The sequence below is a fragment of the Macrobrachium rosenbergii genome, chromosome 23 (assembly GCF_040412425.1).
Source record: "Macrobrachium rosenbergii isolate ZJJX-2024 chromosome 23, ASM4041242v1, whole genome shotgun sequence".
In the NCBI taxonomy this organism is placed as follows: domain Eukaryota; kingdom Metazoa; phylum Arthropoda; class Malacostraca; order Decapoda; family Palaemonidae; genus Macrobrachium; species Macrobrachium rosenbergii.
The window spans coordinates 51,067,587-51,088,295 of record NC_089763.1 but is presented as its reverse complement, the minus strand read 5'-3'; the positions used below and the strand labels follow the sequence as shown (position 1 = coordinate 51,088,295).

General features: G+C 37.6%; 1 protein-coding gene and 1 long non-coding RNA gene across 3 annotated transcripts in view; both read left to right on the top strand.

Moving 5' to 3' along the window:
- The window catches only part of Mcm3 (minichromosome maintenance 3), a 411,323-nt gene that overhangs the window by 9,826 nt on the left and 380,788 nt on the right, over nucleotides 1-20,709 (top strand). The gene's annotated exons all lie outside the window — the stretch shown is intronic.
- Nucleotides 5,571-8,193, top strand: LOC136851210 (uncharacterized). Of its 2 annotated transcripts, none has more exons than XR_010856811.1 (3): nucleotides 5,571-6,000; nucleotides 6,183-6,286; nucleotides 6,653-8,193. It is a non-coding gene; the product is annotated as an uncharacterized lncRNA (long non-coding RNA). The 2 variants fall into 2 exon arrangements; XR_010856812.1 differs by having other exon boundaries at nucleotides 6,183-6,379.

Genomic DNA, 20,709 nt, shown 5'->3' with positions numbered 1-20,709 from the left:
ATTCCCAAAAGCATAAAACTAAAGATGTGGGAATTCCTCCCATGTTACTCATAAAACATGTATTATACCACAAATGCTTGAACAAAGGAGACATTATGAAAATGAAGAAAAACAATCTACTGTTTGGGAAACTGAATGTGGTTCCTACCTCCAAACAGCAATGTTCACAGTCTTGAATGATAAATATCGAACCATAAGTCTTCACTGAAGACTTAATAATGTTCAATGTTGGTCTTCCAGTGAATCCCTTTCCCATATCTAATCCCTTCACACCTTGGGACTCTGCCCAAAAGAAACGCACGAACGCACGTTCCCCACCGGAACCTGGACACTTCCGGCGAATGCACATACGAAGTCACGTCACCTGATCCCGTGTCTCGAGAATCCTAAAGCCACCATTTTACCTAATGAGGAAATGCGTCAGGTGATAGCTAAATATTCTCTCCGAGATTTTGGGAGAGTTTTCCTCCCCACTTGTTTATTCAACATTCAGCGTGTATTTTAATTCATAGCATACTTGTGACCTATAGGCTTTCCACAAGTATTGTAAATTGCACCTTGAATTGATGGACACTATACATTTTATATATATATATATATATATATATATATATATATATATATATATATATATATATATATATATATATATATATATGTATATATATATATATATATATATATATATATATATATATATATATATATATATATATATGTATGTATGTATGTATGTATATAACCTTTTAGTTTAGTGTTCATTTATGCCGATCTATGTATATTACACCCTGTAGGTGGTTAGTACTGTCAGTGCACCACATGCAGTGCACTGTAGGCAATACTTAAGGTTCTTTGAAGCTTCCCTTCGGCCCCTACCTGGGACCCCTTTCATTCCCTTTACTGTAACCCTGCTCATATTATCTTTCTTCGATCTTACTTTCCACCCTCTCCTATCAGTTGATTCATAGTGCAACTGCGAGGTTTTCCTCTTGTTGCACCTTTCAGACCTTTTCACTGTCAGTTTCCATTTCAGCGCTGAATGACCTCTTAGGTCCCAGCGTTTGGCCGTTAGCCTAAATTCTATCTATTCTATTCTATGTATATTGCTGAACGGTCGAGTTCTTCCTTAGAAGTCTTACTTTTTTGTGGAAACTGCAAATGTTTAAACTTTGTAATTTATAGTAAGGTAGATTTAGCATCAATCTGTAGGCATTTCATATTAGTGTCCTGAAGTAACGATCCGTCGCTTGCAAGCATTCTAACGTAATTTACACACTTCAAAAGGTAAAATTGAAATAATCAAAATAATTTTTTGTCAGGGGTATTGCAACACACACACATACAGTATATTTAAATGGTAATGTGTCATATGAATATTGTAGTGTGCTATGCACCAACGAGTGATTTACTGAAAGAAATAAAAAGATAAATGTTAAAGATTAAATACCTGAAAAAGAGATGAAAATTACTGTTGGTAATTTGAATGCGAAAGTTGGGAGGATAAATGAAGGGACAAGGAAGCCTGGGACAGACTGCAATGAAAACTGGGTACAATTTTCAGAAAGTCCATCATGAGTGTACCATCAGCTTTGCAGAGAGCTGCATGGATTTGGTAAGAGGAGAGCTCAGCCAAATCTCCCTTCTGTGGGTTGTCATCTTGACGAACTCTGGTATCGTGACAAGGGAGTCGAGCTTGTCCCATTGTCCCCTAGAGGTGTGTTGAGGAGATCGAAGGCTCATCTAGCACGGGTAGGCATCAGCAATGAGAACTCTGTGATGATAATAGGTGGAGTTCTTTGTAGGCAATCCTCTGCTCTGCTAGTTCAGCCAATACACAATGGAGTAGAGTGTCAGGGATCGCCTTTTTCGTAATGCTTAAAACATATCAGAGGCAGAACTGTATCTCAGCTCTGTGGAACTAGACAAATGGCTCAGTCGTTGAGTAAGGGGGCAGATAGAGATTCACTGCATTCACATTTGCTCCAGACATATTAAGTTCGTTTTGACCTTTACATTGTTGGTTCCAGGCAGCAGTCCTGCCTGATTATTTCCTGTTAGTCCCCTTGGGGCTGGTGTGAGATCCAAGATTTATAGCTATAATGCTGCAGAAACAATCTTTCAGCACTCTCAAGGGAGAGCAGGCCGTAGTGGTTATGTTTTGGTAAGCATGGCTGTATTTAATCCGTTAGTGACCAGGGCCCAAATTCATAAAACCCTGCTAAGCCTAGTTGCGAACTAAATCGGAAGTTAGTTGGTTACTATGCTAGTTGCGTGCTAAACGTTATTCATAAAACCCCACAAAGAGTTAGTTGCTCGCTAAGTTCCTTACTAAGTTAGCGTTGATCAAGGGCCGCTCTAGCTTCTTAGCAGGCAACTAAATCAGTTAGACACTTGCCACAGACTTGAAGGCATGGCTAGAAGAATCTTTGAATTAGTGGAACTTCGTCGTGCTATGCGGGGAGAACGAGTCTTTCGGGCCAGGAGAAGCCCATTGGAAATATTTGATGATGCTGAATTACTAGAGAGATATAGATTTTCACGGCAAGGCATAATGAATATCACCGACTCAATAACATCCGATATGGAACACCCTCCAAGAAGAAACTATGCTCTCCTGCCATATCAACAAGTTTTAATTGCACTTCAATATTATGGAACAGGAACATTTCATATGGTTGTAGGAGATCCTCTTCAAGTAACCCAACCAACAGCTTTCCGAGCCATTCACCGAGTTGCTAACGCCCTGTGTAGGAGGATCAGTGACTTTGTGAAACTCTCTGATGAAAACACTTTACCACAAATAAAGGATGGATTTTACCAATTACAAGGAATTCCCGGAGTGATTAGATTGGTTGACGGGACACATATTTGGATAGTGAGCCCCACGAGAATGAAGTAGACTTCGTTAATAGAAAAGGGTATCACTCAATTAATGTCCAAGTTATATGTGGTCATCGTGGGAGATTTATTAACGTAGTAGCAAAATGGCCTGGATCAGTTCAGGATAGTTGAGTACTAAGGAGCAGCCAAATGTGGGATGTCATGGAAAGCGGAAGGATTAAGGTATGCATTTTAGGCGACAGCGGTTACCCATGTCGCAGTTGGTTAATGACACCTCTTCTGCATACACACACTGCTCAAGAACATGACCACGATTCAGCCCATAAAGGTACAAGGGTTTCATTGAGGGGATTATAGGAAGATGGAAACGTAGGTTCCATCTCGTACATGTACAGAGCAGAATGAGATCCCCTGAATCCACATGCAAAATTCTAGCTGCAACAGTTATGTTACATAACATTGCTATAGACAGACACGAACCTTAGGTCCTGACATGAAACCAGGAAACCCTCACCCAAAACCAGGTAGGCCTCAGCCAAACCATGAAGATTACAGGGACCAAATTAATGGACAAAGAACAAGAGCATCGCTAATTGCAAGGAGGTTTTATAATAAAAATATAAGTGAATAAACATATTTTTTATTAGAAACATTCTTTGTTTCTTCTATTACCTGACCCAGTGGCATAATTGTGATTGTGTGAAGATTGGTACCAAATTTAAAATGTTTACCATGTTACAGATAATCAGCTGTTTTGTATAATGTAAGTTAAGGTCAAACAAGGAAAGGTATGAACAATAAAGTCTTTCATTTTACAAACCCAAATATACAAAATCTTCATGTCAGGAGGTTTATACTTCATTTTTTCTTGCTTCAAAAGCAGGCTCTGTTTTTTACTCAAAGCATTCTCTTTTTCAATGTCAACAAGACTACCAAATGATGTTTGTTTTATTGCTCTTTTCTTAGAGGTAGGTGGTTCTAAGTCCCACGACATATAAGCCGTATGGATTTCTTCTTTTGGACCTGTAGAATGAATGAGAAAATACATGAATTATTGCTTAGTAACATGCATGCTTATAATAATTAGGACACGCTAAATTCCTTATTTTTCTTGAAAATTATATTTCTTTCAGTCTAACCACAATACTTAGTAACAAATCTGAAGTTAAACGCATGCATGTATATAGCAATGGCTGCATAAGTCCATAAGATGTTGGTAGCTGCTGTAGAGCTTAGTATTTGTAATAACAATATAACAATAATATAATTATATTCCAAGGGCAACTAAAAACCATTAGCTCTAAAACACACACACACACAAACACACACACACACACACACACACACACACACACACACACATATATATATATATATATATATATATATATATATATATATATATATATATATATATATATATATATAAGTATATAATGTGTGTGTGTGTATTTGTGCAAAACACCCTTTGTGTGTATGTGTGAACCTTCTTTTTTGTTAACTTGGTTTTGATATAGGAAGCTTCAAAACTGGTTTAAATTTAATTTTTTTATGATGAATCGACCACGTACGGATATAGTGTTTACTACAGCAGAAGTTCTAATAAACAATATTCAAAGGGTTTTGACGACCCTTCGGTCCGGAATCAATCTGTCTTTCAACTCAGCGTTGTCCCTTACTTTTCTTTCTTTTCTTTTGCCTACTGTCAGAACTCTGTCTTAACCCTTTCATAGTAACTACAGCACTATATGGTCTTAACAGGCTTAGTGATTTACTTGTATTATCTTATCTTTATATTGAATCGAAATACGCTAAAAATGTTTAACAACGCAGAATTTAAAAGTATTGATGCAACCTACTTAATTCCAGAAAGTTATGTGACATTAATTCGTATTACAGTACATTAATGAATACCATCAGTAAGCCTATATGACAGAAACTGAAAGAAGACAAAATCAAATTAACTTTAGCTTTTGAATCCTATGAAAAGTTCATTGCTTTTATATATGGTACCATGTAATATCCATTACTTACAATTGTGGCTGTACCAGATATCACTGTTGACCACATAATAGAATCCATCTCTACTCAGTACCATAAAACCGCAGTGAACAAAAAGAGTAACTTTTACATTATAAACATGCACAATAACGTATGCATTATAAACATGCACATTGCATTGCGGATATCTAATTTGCTCACCATCATAATCATTTAGGATAGACTCTTCTACATCGAATGTTTATTTTTTAAGTCCTCCATCGTTCTCTCGACATGCGGAAATGTAACTCGGTGTTGGGCTAGCACTGAGTCCAGGCTTCTTTTTTTTCTCCTGCTTGTTTTAACGTCTTTTTGATTAGTGTCGATGCATCCTTGAACTCTTCGTATTTATCAGCCAAGAAAAGGCTCTCTTCTTGGGAATAGTTGGATTTTCTTGGGCGTTTGTTACTCATTACTGTAGATACATGCTACAAACAACACTACTGCGAATAAATCCCTTACCTCATTCAAGTAAGGTCTCCCCAGCGTGTCATATGGAAGGAATAATGGATACTAAAGTCAGGAAAATGTTAACTAACACAACTAGCTAGCAAGGTTGTTAGTAAGGTTTTATGAATACCAATTTAGTTGGCTGCTACATAGTTGGATACTAAGGATTTAGCAGCCTGCTAAGCCTTAGTTGCCAAATAATTGGTAATGTTTTATGAATTTGGGCCCAGGGGCTTAGTGCTAGCACCATCCTATCATCCACCGATTGAGAAGACAACCAAAGAACCAAGAACTTTTGAGTAAAAGCAAGCCAGAGCTAATCGCTGTAATAAATCTGCCAGTGCTTGGTTGCCTACCAGGTCACTCCAAGGGTCACCATTGTAAAGGTTGGTCATACGCAGGGTGCCTAGAGTACACTGATTTACTGTCGTTGTTGTTGTTGTTTATGATTAAGCTGGCGTTATGCCAGCACGGGCTCTTGAAACATTGTGTGGGCGGAAATTTGGCATCTCGACCACTTAGTTCAAGTGACGTTAGTGAGTACAAACGCATGGACGAGAGTGTGCTCCTTAATTAACGGCCGATCTTACTGCTAAGTCCGGTTGGGCATTGCAACATGGGCCACACAGGGCTTCCCTCCTCAAGAAAGACAAAGCAAATGGAATACAGGTAAGGAATAACATTTGCTTCAACGCGAAGTGGGCAGCTTCACAGTTATATACATGTAAGAATTTATGATGCACCAGGACATATGGATAATAACAAGTGACAGTAATAAATACGTGACTGTTCTACATTGCTTGTAGATGGGGATAGTAATATTTCACTGAAATAAGAATATCTTTTCTCAGATACCAACTGCCTGTGAAGTGCGCTTCTCTTTGTCGGTTCAAGTGTATATTGTCGACGGAATTTGCCAAACAGCTATAGCAAACAGGCCTTTTCTGTCTTTAAGGTATGTTATGGGTTTCTCCTCCAACTGAACTCCTTCCTACATCGAAAAAAACTCCAGGGGAAGAAGGGAAATTAACAACTGCTTTTGTTTAAGGTAAAAATCCTTTCAAAACAACCATCATTTTGACAGACCACCTCATTTAAAAGTTGCCGGCTATCTGACTAAGGCACCCAGATAACTACGTGAAAATATTTGCAAAAAAAAAAAAAAAAAAAAAACACTACTCGCTTAGTAAACTATATATACACATATCTGTGTATATATACATACAATATATATACATACATACATGCATACATACATACATAAAAAGTTATGTGTATAAAACTACTTACCATTTTTAAAATTGATTATTTTTTTATATAGGTTTTCTAAAGAAGCAGCTATCCGCAATCTCAAAGAAAAATCCAGCAAACGCCCTGAAATTTGTTGTCCAGTGAAACACACCAACCAATGGAAACAGATCCACGGCAAGAAACCTAAAAACAGTCTTACTTCAGAAGAGATAAATTCTTCTTAGAAAATTTCCCTTTCGTCGCTTTAAATATGATACCCATAAATTGAAGCGGATGGTAGGGAGGATAGAGGAAAGTGAAGGAACGGATGGACGGCTAGAGTAATATGCTTTTAAGAGGAAAGCCACAAGGCCAATTCGCTTATATCTGGATTGTAGTACAGCATGAGAAGTTTGATATGAAGACGCTTGTTAGCCTCAGATAGCAAAAGGATAAAACTTGAAGCGTAAATAAATAAACCGGTGTGTATGTGTGCAGGTAGGGAAATCATAAGGTGTCTGTTACGAGAGCGCCAGCTGCTCCACTGCTATTGCCCTTCTGCGTTCCATGTGATGAAGTTGCGCAACTGAGGAGAAACGGATGTGATGTGTGGAAGCCTGGGGAGGAGGAAGAAAGGAATGGAGCCTAACAGAGAGAGAGAGAGAGAGAGAGAGAGAGAGAGAGAGTTCGATCATGATGATTACACTGCGTCTCTTTGGGCCTCCTCATCCAAGTCAAAGTTCTGGACAAATTGTCTTTCAACGCTTATGATTGTCTTGTGGAATGACAAATCGTATTTGTAACATTGAAGGCATTATCAGGGGTAACATACAAATAACATATTGATGTTATTAAGCACCAGTGAAATGATTACCGACAATCAGAAGGGAACAGCGCATTTGTAAGTAACAACGTCAAAAAAACTGGCTTGTTACCTAACAACGCCAAACGCTTGTTAAAGTTTGTGGTAAAGGAGTGCATTATTGTTATCTATGTACGTTTGCCTGTTTGACTAGGTTATTAGTTTTGCCTGTGAAAGGTGATAAAGGATAATTTTATAAACGCACATACAAATACATTTATTGGCTCGTTGATTTACTTATCCTTAGAACTTACTGAAGTCCTTATAAAATTGCAGACTTTAATCAACCTGATACGGTGTCACAGCCGAAATTTCGGCAATTCTTTCCATTTCCCATCATCCTCGTTTCATGTATTAGAATATATGAAAGCTAAAATTTTAGTAAGAGAAATTAGTAAAAAATTATGCACTAGAAAAAGAAATAAATCAGATATTTCCCAAAAGTGAGCTTGCATTCAAAAAGACATGAATTTCGTATAGTTAAAAAAAAAAAAACACGATCACTGGAAAGGTCAGGATGGGATTATCGATGCCTTTGACCTGTTGTTTTGATTTTTGTTAAGGTGCAACTTCAGTCCCTATAATGTACACCATTTACTAAATTTTCACAGATATCTGTTGAAAGATTCAGCAATTACATGGTTATCCTCAGGAGATGGGACCAGATAGTAGTATTGCTGCATATGCAATAATCTTTTTTCAGGTCCAAACCATGAAGCATACATATGTAAAAAGTAGTGGCCGAAGACCATTACCCTGGGGACACTAGAGAATTAGAGACTTTATTACTGTAATCACTTTAGTGCCAATCAAGAACAACTTTTTTTGCATTACATTAGTTAAAAATTCTATGATACTAAACAATGGACCAACACTTTCTGTTTGAGTCTGAAAACAACAACCTCATGAGCAGCACTGTCAAAAGTAACACTAAAGTCAAGGCCAATCATACAATTTCGTGACCAGAATTTAGGGATTTCTGCACACTGCTGGAAAGTAAACCCACCTAAGCCCTTGCAAAAGCCAGACTGCGGAATAAGGGACATACAACTTTCAGTATAGGCATTCAGAGGTTTCGCCAAAAGATGTTCACAAAATTAAATAAGGTGGGAGTTATAGAAATTAGGTGGCGATCTGCAAGGTAGAGCTCCCCAAGCCATATTAACCTGGAGCAACAATACCAATTCTCCAACAAATAAAAGAACTCCTTCTGGAGCTAAGTAATCAGCAGTTTTCACAAAAATGAGAGGAACATCCTATTTGGGTTTACACCTCCTTAAGCATCAAGATTAAGTTAAGATTCTTAATTTCATGAGAATAAAAATTCAAACTACTTAGCTTAGCTTCAGGAAAGCAGAAATGAGGCATATTGAGTTTCTCATTGCTCTGGTTACTGTCAGACATTAGCCAAAAAGGTTGCCTCTCCCTTTGGTTAGCGAGTGACACCGCCATCTTGTTAAAGCAAGGAAGGAACTGTGAATCGACATCAAAACTTGCAAATATGAGTGACCCACTGCTTTTTCCCTGAGTTTATAAGAAGGGGTTTACTGTATGACTGAATTGCATTAATTTTCATTTGAAGCATAACATTTCTGAGCCACAGGTCTTAGTTGGGTATGATTATTCTATGCCAGATCAAACTTATTACTTTTCCAAAGATATAAAGCCTCTTGATTCTCGAAGCAAGCACGTTTTCAATAGTCATAGAACCAGACTGTGCCTTTAATACGGCAGTACAATAAATACGAAGGAATTCAAAGGTGATAGATCGCTCAACACATTCTGGTTTGCTTAACATTTGATATATTTAAAAATATATCTTACAAGAGTATGACACTTTAGGGGCAACTTGTTCAGTTTTAATCGTCAAAGAAACTAAAGTAACTGGAGGACCCACAGTACTGGTTATTACGCCAGAGAAACCGATGATTTATAGATACAAACAGTTACCAGGCTTGTGTGTGTCCTCGGTCATAATTTGCTCACAGGCCGCTTCAAAAGTAAACCCGAAAGTCTTGAGCCATGCAATCGGTGAGAGAAACAGAATTCAACCTCTAATTGTGGTGAGCATTGAAGTCGTCAACAAGTACAAAAGAGGACTTTCTGTCATCTTTTATCTTAGCCAGAGTGATGCGAAGGTGGTTAAAAACATCACCTAATTCTGGATTGCAATCGATGGAATACAAACACAAATTGTTATGCATACTACAAACCTTTACAAGTTGACCTTCATAAGACCTTCGCTGGAGGTCTTATGAGATTTTGATAGCCATCCCCTTGCCCTAAGAGTGACATCAAGTAGTAATGGTTTCATGGATACAGGAGATTAAGTAATAGGTATTATAACTAGCAGAATGATACTGATAAAATAAAAAGGGTCGAGAAAGGAATAATCCAAGTCAGGTATCCTAGAATAACAAGATTTATAAGTAGCTCCGCCTCTTCCTCGCCAGCTTAAAGGCCCCAAACCCCAGCCTTTTTTTTCGATTGTCTGCATGTTCATACATACTGTGCTGTTATCCTAACATGCATAGATTCAGTTAAAATCTCTACTGCTATTTTCTAGTCATCCGGAAAATGTTTTAATGAAAGAAACTGGTCTGGACCTTATAGGGCTGCTTTATTTCAAATTTTCTTATAATTCCCATAATCAATATATATATATATATATATATATCAATATATATATATATATATATATATATATATATATATATATATATATATATATATATATATATATATATATATATATATATATATATATATATATACACATATATATATATATATATATGTACACACAGTGTGTGTGTGTTCCCAATGAAAGGTACAATAGAAAACTTGATTGGAGTTTATACTTTTTTGTAAATGACATCGCCTGGCTCAAGTTGCTCTCACTATCTCGTACTATTTTCTCAATGGTTGCACGAAGGACATGTCCAGTCCAGCTCCATCTCCCTTTCTTCGTCATCTCCTCTACCTATGCAACTTTAGCCATCTCCCCTATGGCAATATTTCTAATTTTATCCTGCCATCTAACTCTTAATATTCTTAAAACTTTCTATCATGTCGACAAACTCTTTAACAGTTTCATTGTCATGCCATGATTCATGCCCCTGTGGAAATATAGATCGTACTAAATTTACGTATTTTACAAATACGTTTTCAATCTCTTTGATATCCACATCCTATTCATTCTGGCTATTGTTTGATTTGCCTTTTTTAAGCCAATTGAACATGTACTGGATAGCATTGCTCTTAAATGTTTGAAAGATTCAACCTAATAACCCTTTCTCCATATATTGTTATTTTATCCCCAGTGGAAGCACTTTTGTCATCACTTGTCTTTTATTATATTTATTTTAATCCAATCTCCCTTGATATATGATGTATTTTGTTAAGCAAGCTATGAACAGTTTGTGATGTTTTGCTAATTAAAACAGCATCATCTGGATATTCTAAGTCTTGTAAATCTCTGTCGTCACTCCAGCCTTATCCTTCTCTTCCATCTCCAACCACCTTTTTTTTATATTGAAGGTAAAATAACACTTTCCTGCAGCACTCTACTATTTACTGGAAATTTATTTGGCAAGACCCCGTCAATATTAACCGTGCATCTGCTTCGTTCATGGATAATTTCAGTTAGCTTTAAATATTTAACTTATGCCTAGATACTCTCTCATATCTCTTCTTGGTCTTCATTTAACTTAATGTTTTGCACTCTTCGTCTCCTCCCTGAAATTTGTATGCTAGTATCATTTGCTTTTGTCTTTTGTCCTTTATTATATCCCAGGTCTCATCCATTATCCAAGATTTCCATCTTGCTAACTCCATATCCAAGTGCATTCCAAAGAATGTATGAATTTGATCCATTTACCCCAAAAGAAATATACAAATATGTAGACTTTAAGGAATATAGATTATCTTGGCAAAGATGTGAGTTTATCTGCATGAAAAAGGAAAAACAAGATTTATAAATGGAACATTGACCTCAATTGCAATTGAGTTTAAGGCTAATGCCTATTTCATATCAGGAATAAATATTTTTTCTATTCATTGCAATATTATTATTATCATCAAACTTCTCAATTTTTTTATTTGCCTTTTCGAGGAGAGTTGTACAACCATGCCAATAGGTGATACTACATGACTGCATAGGATTTCATTCAAAATTCACTAAGTGGCAGCCTAACATCCTAAATATTTATCTCTTATTTAACTGAGAAAACACATTCGTTTTTATAAAGTAAAGGTCAAAATATGCTTTATAAGTGTGAAATCTATCATATATTCCAAAACTAAGAACATGTAACATGTAGTCAAATTTTGGAAAAACAGTTACAAAACATTTTTAAAACTTTCCTTTACTCGTCTCTGCATTCAACAAAAAAATTTCTTTATGAAACCTACGTTCAAATGTTGAAATGATAAGAAAAAGACAAAGTTTTCATAACATTATGATATTACTCCATTTGCAACCATGAAATTTTAAGTCCTATTTGATTATTTGGACGCTGCAAAGCTGAAAAAAGATAAATACACGTATTAAATGGGTTCAGAAGTATTTGCGACATATGGGGTTTTGCAGTGTTTAACAAATCTCGCAAGTGAGGATATGTGTTTGTTAATTCAGCGCTCAGCTTACATTCACCTTTGGAATTCAGCAATTGATCATCAATGACCTGAACATTGTTCGGAGAGCATCCAGATACAGTGACACATGCCCAAAGATGGAAGTTTCCATGGAACTTTTTGGTCCATTTCTAGTCGGATTTTTGGGTGTGTTAACGGAAACTTAGATCTGTTCGTGCATTACGAAAACACTCGGTACAAAGAGGCTTGCGATAGATTGCTCAACCCTTTGTGATAAGTCAGTCTGGAAGGACGTGTTGGACGCGCTGGGAATTTGAATTCCCATTCGCTGAAGAGTGAGTAGGACCTAGAAAATTACTAACCTTTACAGCCCTAGTTATGTTGATTAGTGTTCCTTACCATTGTCTAACATTTATATGATGAGTTGCTGTGTGTTGATGATCTGGGTGTACTTTGATTTTTAACAGAGATGGTTCCTTTCTTTGGCAGAATGTTCGATGGAACCATGGTTAATTGGGGTGGACACACATCTGTAGACATGTGTGTGATATAGCCATAGCGAGAAATGGTCATCTTAAAGAAACAAAGACTTAAGGACTTATGTTTACGTGGAGACTTATTGGGGAAAGAATGAAGCAGGGAGGAATCCCATTCATGATTTCGGTGTTAGCTAAAGTGTTTTGTCTGGGGAGATATTCATATATCATTTACATTCCTTTTGAGGATTTTTAGCATTTTCTTTTCTTAGTTACCACATTTTCAACTTGTTTGTTAGCTTCACAGAGTAAACTAGTTTTGTGTGTAGGGTTTAATTACCATACAATAGTTTAGAGAGAGAGAGAGAGAGAGAGAGAGAGAGAGAGAGAGAGAGAGGAGGATTCTTTCCAGTTGCCTAGGGAAAAGTTTCTTTTGTCAAGACTGTCTCGGTGAAGGACACGCTTGGGAATCGGATCTCAGGGTTAAGTAGAAACAATTTTATAGGTTTTTTATACAACACCTGGATTCGAGAAATGTAACAATAGCTAAAACACATCCATTATTGTCAACGGGTAGGAATAGCGTGGGTGTAAGGCAACCAAGACTCTGTTCTCTACTTGATAAAAATAAATTACATTTAACATAAACATCTCTATACTAACAATTTATGGCTGGAAAGCATAGAGGTTATCTACACATTCTTGCACTTCAGATTACTTTACAAATTAATTACACACCAAAATCAAGCAGAAAGACTTGTAAGAAAATAACATTCTTAGTCAGTTTAAAAAACTGATTTGCTTAGGCCAGGATATTGCTTCTTATAATTATTTGAATCAATAACAACGATATTTTTGTATATAATTTCTATAATTATCGTCTTTTATTCTTCGAGGAACAGATAATCTCAAAATATAAATTCTTTAGTAAATTAGATTGGATCTCAGAAGCCTTCAGTTTTATTTTGTTATGCCAGTAGATCATTACCACAGCATACAGGCAGTTTGAACAGCCCAAAACTTCCAGATTCAAAGGAAACTATTCTAAGTTATATTCTATTTTTAAAATTTTGTTACAATTGTTGAGCCTAATAGAACTGCCGTCATATGCAGTGGAGGTAGTTACAATGACCACTTCGAGTCAGTGGCGTCGTGAGGGTTGCTGGCGCCCGGGGGCAAAGTCTTTTATGGCGCCTCCAAAGGTGGGGGTGGACTATTTTCACTTGAGTGTGATAATTTTGGCAGGAAATATTTGCCTTCATTATTTTAGATATATTGTGTTGAAAACAAAACATTCTAATTTGCATAATAATAATCTGGAATGATAGAACACAAACCGGATTTGCAAACTGAAATAGTTTATTTTACATATAATAGATATACTGTAATTAATTAATCATTAGTACTCATAAATAAATTCCAAAATGATGATATGATAACTAAAATGTAGATTATAGTAAAGCATCACAGTAACCAGTAACTCTTAATAACCAAAGACAATTGGCAAATTAAATAAATTTGACTAAAAAGGGAGTTAAACATTAGGGAACACAGGGGGCTAAGAAAATCATGAAAATGTACAATTTGTTGCAGGCATAGAAAAAAAATAGATTTTGTGGTAAAGACTGAATAGTTATAATGCCTGAAAAGAAAATTGATAAGAACAAAGATGAATTCACTAACTATAAACGTTACTTTTCTTTAAAGAATGTTTAACATGCGTCAAAATAATGAAAACAAAAAGATTAAAGTGATGGATGCTTAGGATCAACCATATGCAAGGAAATAAAACGGTGTAAAGGTATTAGAATGTGGAGATAATTAGACAGATATCGATAACAGAAAACCTAAAAAAAGAAAAGGATTGACAGTGAATTGTAGGACATTAAGTACTGATGCACGTTACAATGTGTTGACAGTTTTATCTTTCTAGCTTTTACAGCCGCAAATTTGTCTATCACGGCATCAAAGTTTATTTTGTTTGCGATCTCTTGCTTTACACTTAGTAGAGTTAAAGCTGACAATTTCTCTTGCCCCATAGATGCTCGCAGATGCGACAAGATAAGTTTCAACTTACTAAATGATCGCTGACAACTAGCAGTTGATACTGCAATGGTCAGCAGTATCTGAAGGGCAACTCGAAGGTTTGGGAAAACACTTTCATCCCCATATTATACAATGAAACAAAGTAATTCCTGTGGGTTAGTGACCAGAACATCATCTCGTGTTTTAAACAGCATTCTGCAATCTACAATTTCACTGAACAGTTCCAAGCCATCTAAGTCAGTGTCGTAGAAACTTGCCACATTAATGCACCTTTCTTTGATGTATGCTTCATTGGTTGTAGATAGCAACTCCTTAATCTCCAGAAGAAAGCCAAACTTTGAATCCAAGTTATGCAATCTGATGAACCGTTCGCCCATTTCATTATGCATTCTGTCAATAGTACCTTTTAGCAGACGTTGCATCTCATTTTCTACTGAGAGGCCTGCATCATCTCCAGTTTCACCAGGCATTTTTTCTTCACTCTACCTGGCAATTCTCACATCCCAAGCATGACAGAGCTCCTTTGCTTTTTTGATAGATGTCTGGCAGATATCTTCCCTATTAGCAAGGAAATAAGCTTGCAACGCCTAGATATCTTGTGCTGCCTCATGGAAATTCATTTTTGGATCCAACAGCTGCTTTTGGACTCTATCAATCTTGGTAAGTAAAATGTTCCAAAAACTTAGTGCAGCAAAGAAATCAAATGTCAAAATTCTGCTCAGTAGCTGTGTTGCTTCACTTCTGGTATCAGTTGTCTCATTCAAATCACTTCCGATGGTCTCTAAAAGTTGGACCAAATTCCCCACATTTTCATGTATGGGTCGAACTGCATCAGCTCTAGCACTCCACCGTGTTTCAGATTCAGCTTTCACAGATATAGGCAATTCTTCTTTAATCTCTCCCACCTATAGGAAGAAAACATATACTGCCTGCACAGTTCCAAAAAATGTGACCATCACCACCTCATGACTAGCGGAATGAACCCCAGCCAAATTTAGTGAGTGGTTGTTAAAGTTCACATATATTGCTTTAGGGTTCACTGTAGCAAGTCTTCGTTGTACTCCTGATTTGTGCCCAGACATGACAGCAGCATTATCATAACACTGAGAACGATAGTCTTCAAAAGGCAAATGATCTTTCTCCAGCTGCTGCATTACTACATTTACGTCACTTGCTGCATCCTTTTGGTGTACTTGAATAAATCCAAGGAAACTGTTTCACGCAAACTGTTTTTTCTTTATAGTTTATCTCTACATATCTTATGATCTCTGACATGGCGTGTGGAAAATTGTGAAGTCGTGTTGACAACTTGACAGTGTTGTTGTGACTGACGTCTTTCTCATTCGAGAATAAAAGTTGCATGGATTAAAATTTCTTACTATGTTTTTCGTTGCAAAAGATAAACAAATAAAATACTTTATGTATTGATAATAACATCAGCCTCAGCGTTAAGAAAATGCAGAAATAATTGTAGTCTGCAGTTCGTTATGCATAAAAAAAATGCTCACGAATGATGGGGGTAACTATCCAATATCCTTGCACTGACTCTCAGTCACTGAACCACTTATTTTTTAAGGACGTAATAAAATTTGACAGTATAGTAATTAACACATAATGATTACATTTATATTTAATGAACATTAAAGGAAGTCAATCTTCATTAAATATAAAATTTGTACTGAAAACTCATAAAAACTTAAAGATTCTAAGTTACTGGTTTCATCACCCCATTTCCCCCAAAATAGATGTCTAACCAACTTCAATTTGGCACCCCCTTAATGCTGCGCCCGGGGACATATGTCTCCCCCAGCCCGCCCCTCCAACTCACGACGCCTCTGCTTCAAGTAGCAAGTTGTGTGCGATGGCACTGACTGCACTGCCAACCTTGTCACATTGTGCCTTGAGGTAAGCAATGCAAAACAAAAATATATATATTTAATTAATTTACAAATAAACCAGTACAGAAAAGAGATCATACCTACATGTCTGTAGGAAAAATTATATTAGCTGTGAATTCAGTTCACAATTCATCAATATGTAGGACATTGGAACTTGAATAAAAGTTGAAAACTACTTGCCGACCGAACAACATTTTCCATTACGACTGAGATCTTGGACGATACAAAAAGAATCATGTAGGATCATATTTGAGCGTGACTGTACATACTAAATAAACAGACATAATTTTTGGACTTTTTTTGGACTTGTTGTGCAATTGTTCTCGACTGGAAACAGATACTTCACCACTCACTGGTCTGAGCTGTTTTTTTCACCACAGTTGTGATGTGCCAAAATCCATACAATGGTTCTTGATGTCAAGTATGTATCCTCATAAAATGAGAAACCTAATTCCACATGAACTGGAAATAGATTAAATTGAAAGACTTAAAGACACAAGTATATATATTTATTTACTGAGTGAATCGATGTTACGCATTGTTCCAGATCCCGGGCGTCCGTTGCAGTGCACAAGCAGCCTACGTTAAAGGTAAGTCTGGAATTGACAAGTATTCATCAACCTGCTGGTATTTCTTCCACTGTACTTCCATTTTCATTTTCTCCCTTCCTTAGCCACTGACTAGAGATCCTAGTGGAACCCTATTTCCTGTATGAAGTCAAGTACACGAACTAAAATTATTATTGCCTAGTGAGATTGCATAAGATAATCCCCTTGCAATAAGTAGGATTTAGAGAGAGGTCAGTTATAAGTAATACTCAGGCAAGCCTTGGAACCTGGTCATACTATTGTTTGGAAGTGGAATAGCCTTTAATATACTAGAACTGCTTATGATAGAGCTACAATCATCTGTTATGTCTGAAGTAGGGGAAATATAGGGGACTAATTGACTCATGTAAATTCCCTCACTGTAACAATTCATTTTTCCCTTTTGTTGGACTGGGTGGGTAATTAAGGGGTTTTATGTAATTCTTTTTTCCCGCAATAAATCAAATACTCAGTAACCTAGTTCCAACTAGCAACCTAATCTAATTAAGTTAATTGTCTGTCTTTTGGGGCAAATTTTAGCTTTAATTTACCGGATTACATGGGTCTTAGGTAGAGCAGGGCTATATAAATTACAGTAATTAATAATTAACTCATCAGCCAGAAGGACCCACGTAACAATATATATATATATATATATATATATATATATATATATATATATATATATATATATATATATATATATATATATATATATATATATATATATATATATATATATATATATATATATATATATATATATATATATATATATATATATATATATATATATATATATATATACATATATATATATATATATATATATATATATATATATATATATATATATATATATATATATATATTGTTACGTGGGTCCTTTGGCTGATGAGTTAATTATTAATTACTGTAATTAATATAGCCCAAAAGACAGACAATTAACTTAATTAGATTAGATTGCCAATTGGAACTACCTGTAGGGTATTGAGTATTTGATTTATTGTGGGACAAAAGAATTTCATAAAACCCCTTGATTACCCACCCAGTCCAACAAAAGGAAAAAATGAATTGTTACAGTGAGGGAATTTACATGAGCCAATTAATCCCCTTTGGGCACAGTAATATTTCCCCTACTTCAGTTATCACATAACTGATGATCGTTCTCGTAGTTCTATCATGAGCAATTCTAATATATTAAACAATGGTATGACCAGGTTCCAAGGCTTGCCTGAGTATTACTTATAATGGACCTCTCCCTAAATCCTACTTACTGCAAGGAGAGTATCTTACGCAGTCTCACTGGACAATAATAATTTTAGTTCGTGTAATCGACTTCATACAGGAAATAGGGTTCCACCAGGATCTCTAGTCAGTGACTGAGGAAGGGGGAAAATGAAAATGGAAGTACAGTGGAAGAAATACCAGCAGGTCAGCGAATATTTGTCAGTTCCAGACTTACCTTTCACGTAGGCTGCTTGCGCACTGCAACGGACACCCAGGATCTGGAAAAACTCATAACGTCGATTCACTTAGTAAATAAAAGGTGAAAAGGGACAAAGGACAGAATAAGCAGGAGCATAGACGAGTGTGTGTGCTCTGAAGGACTGCTGTGTTCTCTCCCCCTGTCTGACCCTGGGTTGGATTGGGCCGCTGTTGTTTTTGTAAACAGCGATACTTCCATAGCCTCCGGCAGTCTGAAAAATGACAGAAACATCGCCAATACATAGTACAGAGACAGTAATGCTTATGGACACCCTCACTGGAGGTGACCTGGTGAAAACCTCCCTGTTGGATAGGTCTCTAACACTAACTTATAAGTTGTTAGGAATGGTTAATTTTGAACACACAACTAGCTCCTGCCTGCTTCTCATCCTGCGTTTCACAGAAAACTCCTGTTGTCTTTGTTAGGTTTATATTCCTACTAAAATAATGCAGGGAGGTCGAACAGCAGAATATTTATAAAAGCTCCCCCCTTAAGAAGGCCTTCACTCCCTTTCAGGCATGAAGGTCTTTACTAAGCAAGCTGTTCGCCTCGATTACTTTTCTCTTCTCCCCGAGCAGATTTGTCCCGTGTAATCTAACTAGCTACGGATCTACCTAACTCTAGAAAGGATATGAGCTTTAATCACTTACTTCTACAGACTCCTAACTGTGCTTGAAGGTGCTTACGGTTATTACGTGCTACCTCTTATGATCGTGATGTTTAGACCTAGTTAAATGGTACATTCTGTGGTATCTCCTATGACCTAACCTATTAGAATATGGTGTAGCACCAACGTAAAGGACAATGAACTAGCTAAGTTACAATGTTCTAAGTATACAGTGTTTTCCATTACACTTTGTAATTACTGTTCTGTACTTAAGGTTTGCCTCGTATGATAAATGTCTGCCTCACTGAGGTCTTTGGCCATGTGTGTCATGAGCTCAGTGGCCCTCTTCACAATATTTTAGAGTGGTTGGTTTTCCATTACAATGTACTTACGTGGTTACTGTGGCTCGATGGAAGGTGTAAGTGAAAAGGTTACTGCTACGATGTACTCAACCTGGTCTAGACTATAGTGCGATAGAGGTCACGCTGACTACCTCCTCTGGGCAAGGAGCCAGGATCACTCTAAGATGGAAAGGCACTGTGCCGAGAGGGCACTAATGCCAGGATGAGCTCATGGCTCTAGCAACTACTTGGCTGTCTTCCGCCCCTTCTTCTTTACCATCGGGTTCCTCCAAGGCCTATCTATGTCGGACCTAGGAGGTAATGAGGGCACCGACTCTGGGGAATGCTAGAAGTGCTAGCGGGCGTGAAGTCAGGGGTAACCACAGAGGCTACAGGAGGGCTCCCAACTCTGGCTGCTGTGACAACTGGAGCAAGAGCGATCTCGATCTGTGTCCGGGAATGCCAGTTCCTGGTCTTCTAGAGAAGGTCAGTTCCTGGTCTTCCAGAGAAGGTGTAGCAGATTGGTCCACCAGGGGTTCATCCTCTGGGGACGGATTTGGTGAGGAAGAAGCGTCGGGTGCCGGAGGCTCACCGGTTGCCATGATTAGTGCCATTAGGGATCCTGGATCTCCCGGAGGAGGATCTGCCTCATGATCTGGACCTGGCACATGGTCCTCCTTGATTGGTGGCTCAACGTCCGAGCAAGACGGATCGTGGCACTGCTCAGCGCTCGCAAGTGGTACTGGCAGCGATTGAGGGTAGGGCATGCATGACAAGGGGTCCGGAGGTGCAAGACCTCGCGGATGGCTTGAATTGGGCTGAGACAGAGGCCAGAGCCTCTCAGAGAGTCTTGCTCAGTAGCGTCTGCTGGGTATGGTTTATTTGGGCAGCCCTCCCAATTAGTGGAGTGACCTGTCCGCTTGCACGTCCTATAGCGGTACTGTTCCTCCTGAATGTCTCTTCGGGGGGAGGGAGGACCCCTTTGTTTTCCGTCCTTTCGTGGAGAGAGAGGACTAGGCCGAGAGCGGTTTGGTGTGTGCCCCTTCTGCTGACCACTTCGGTGGGTGGAAGGTGGGTTTTCTTCTTGGGGTGCTCCTACCACCACGCCAAGGCAGTGGGGTAGCATGCCCCAAGGTCGTAACCTGGAGCTTGACTGTGGGAACGGTTGTGTTGTGGCTCTCTGTCCATTTCATCTCCCACCGGGTTTGCTCGTCAACCGTGGCACTGGCTGGCACTTGGGCCCTGG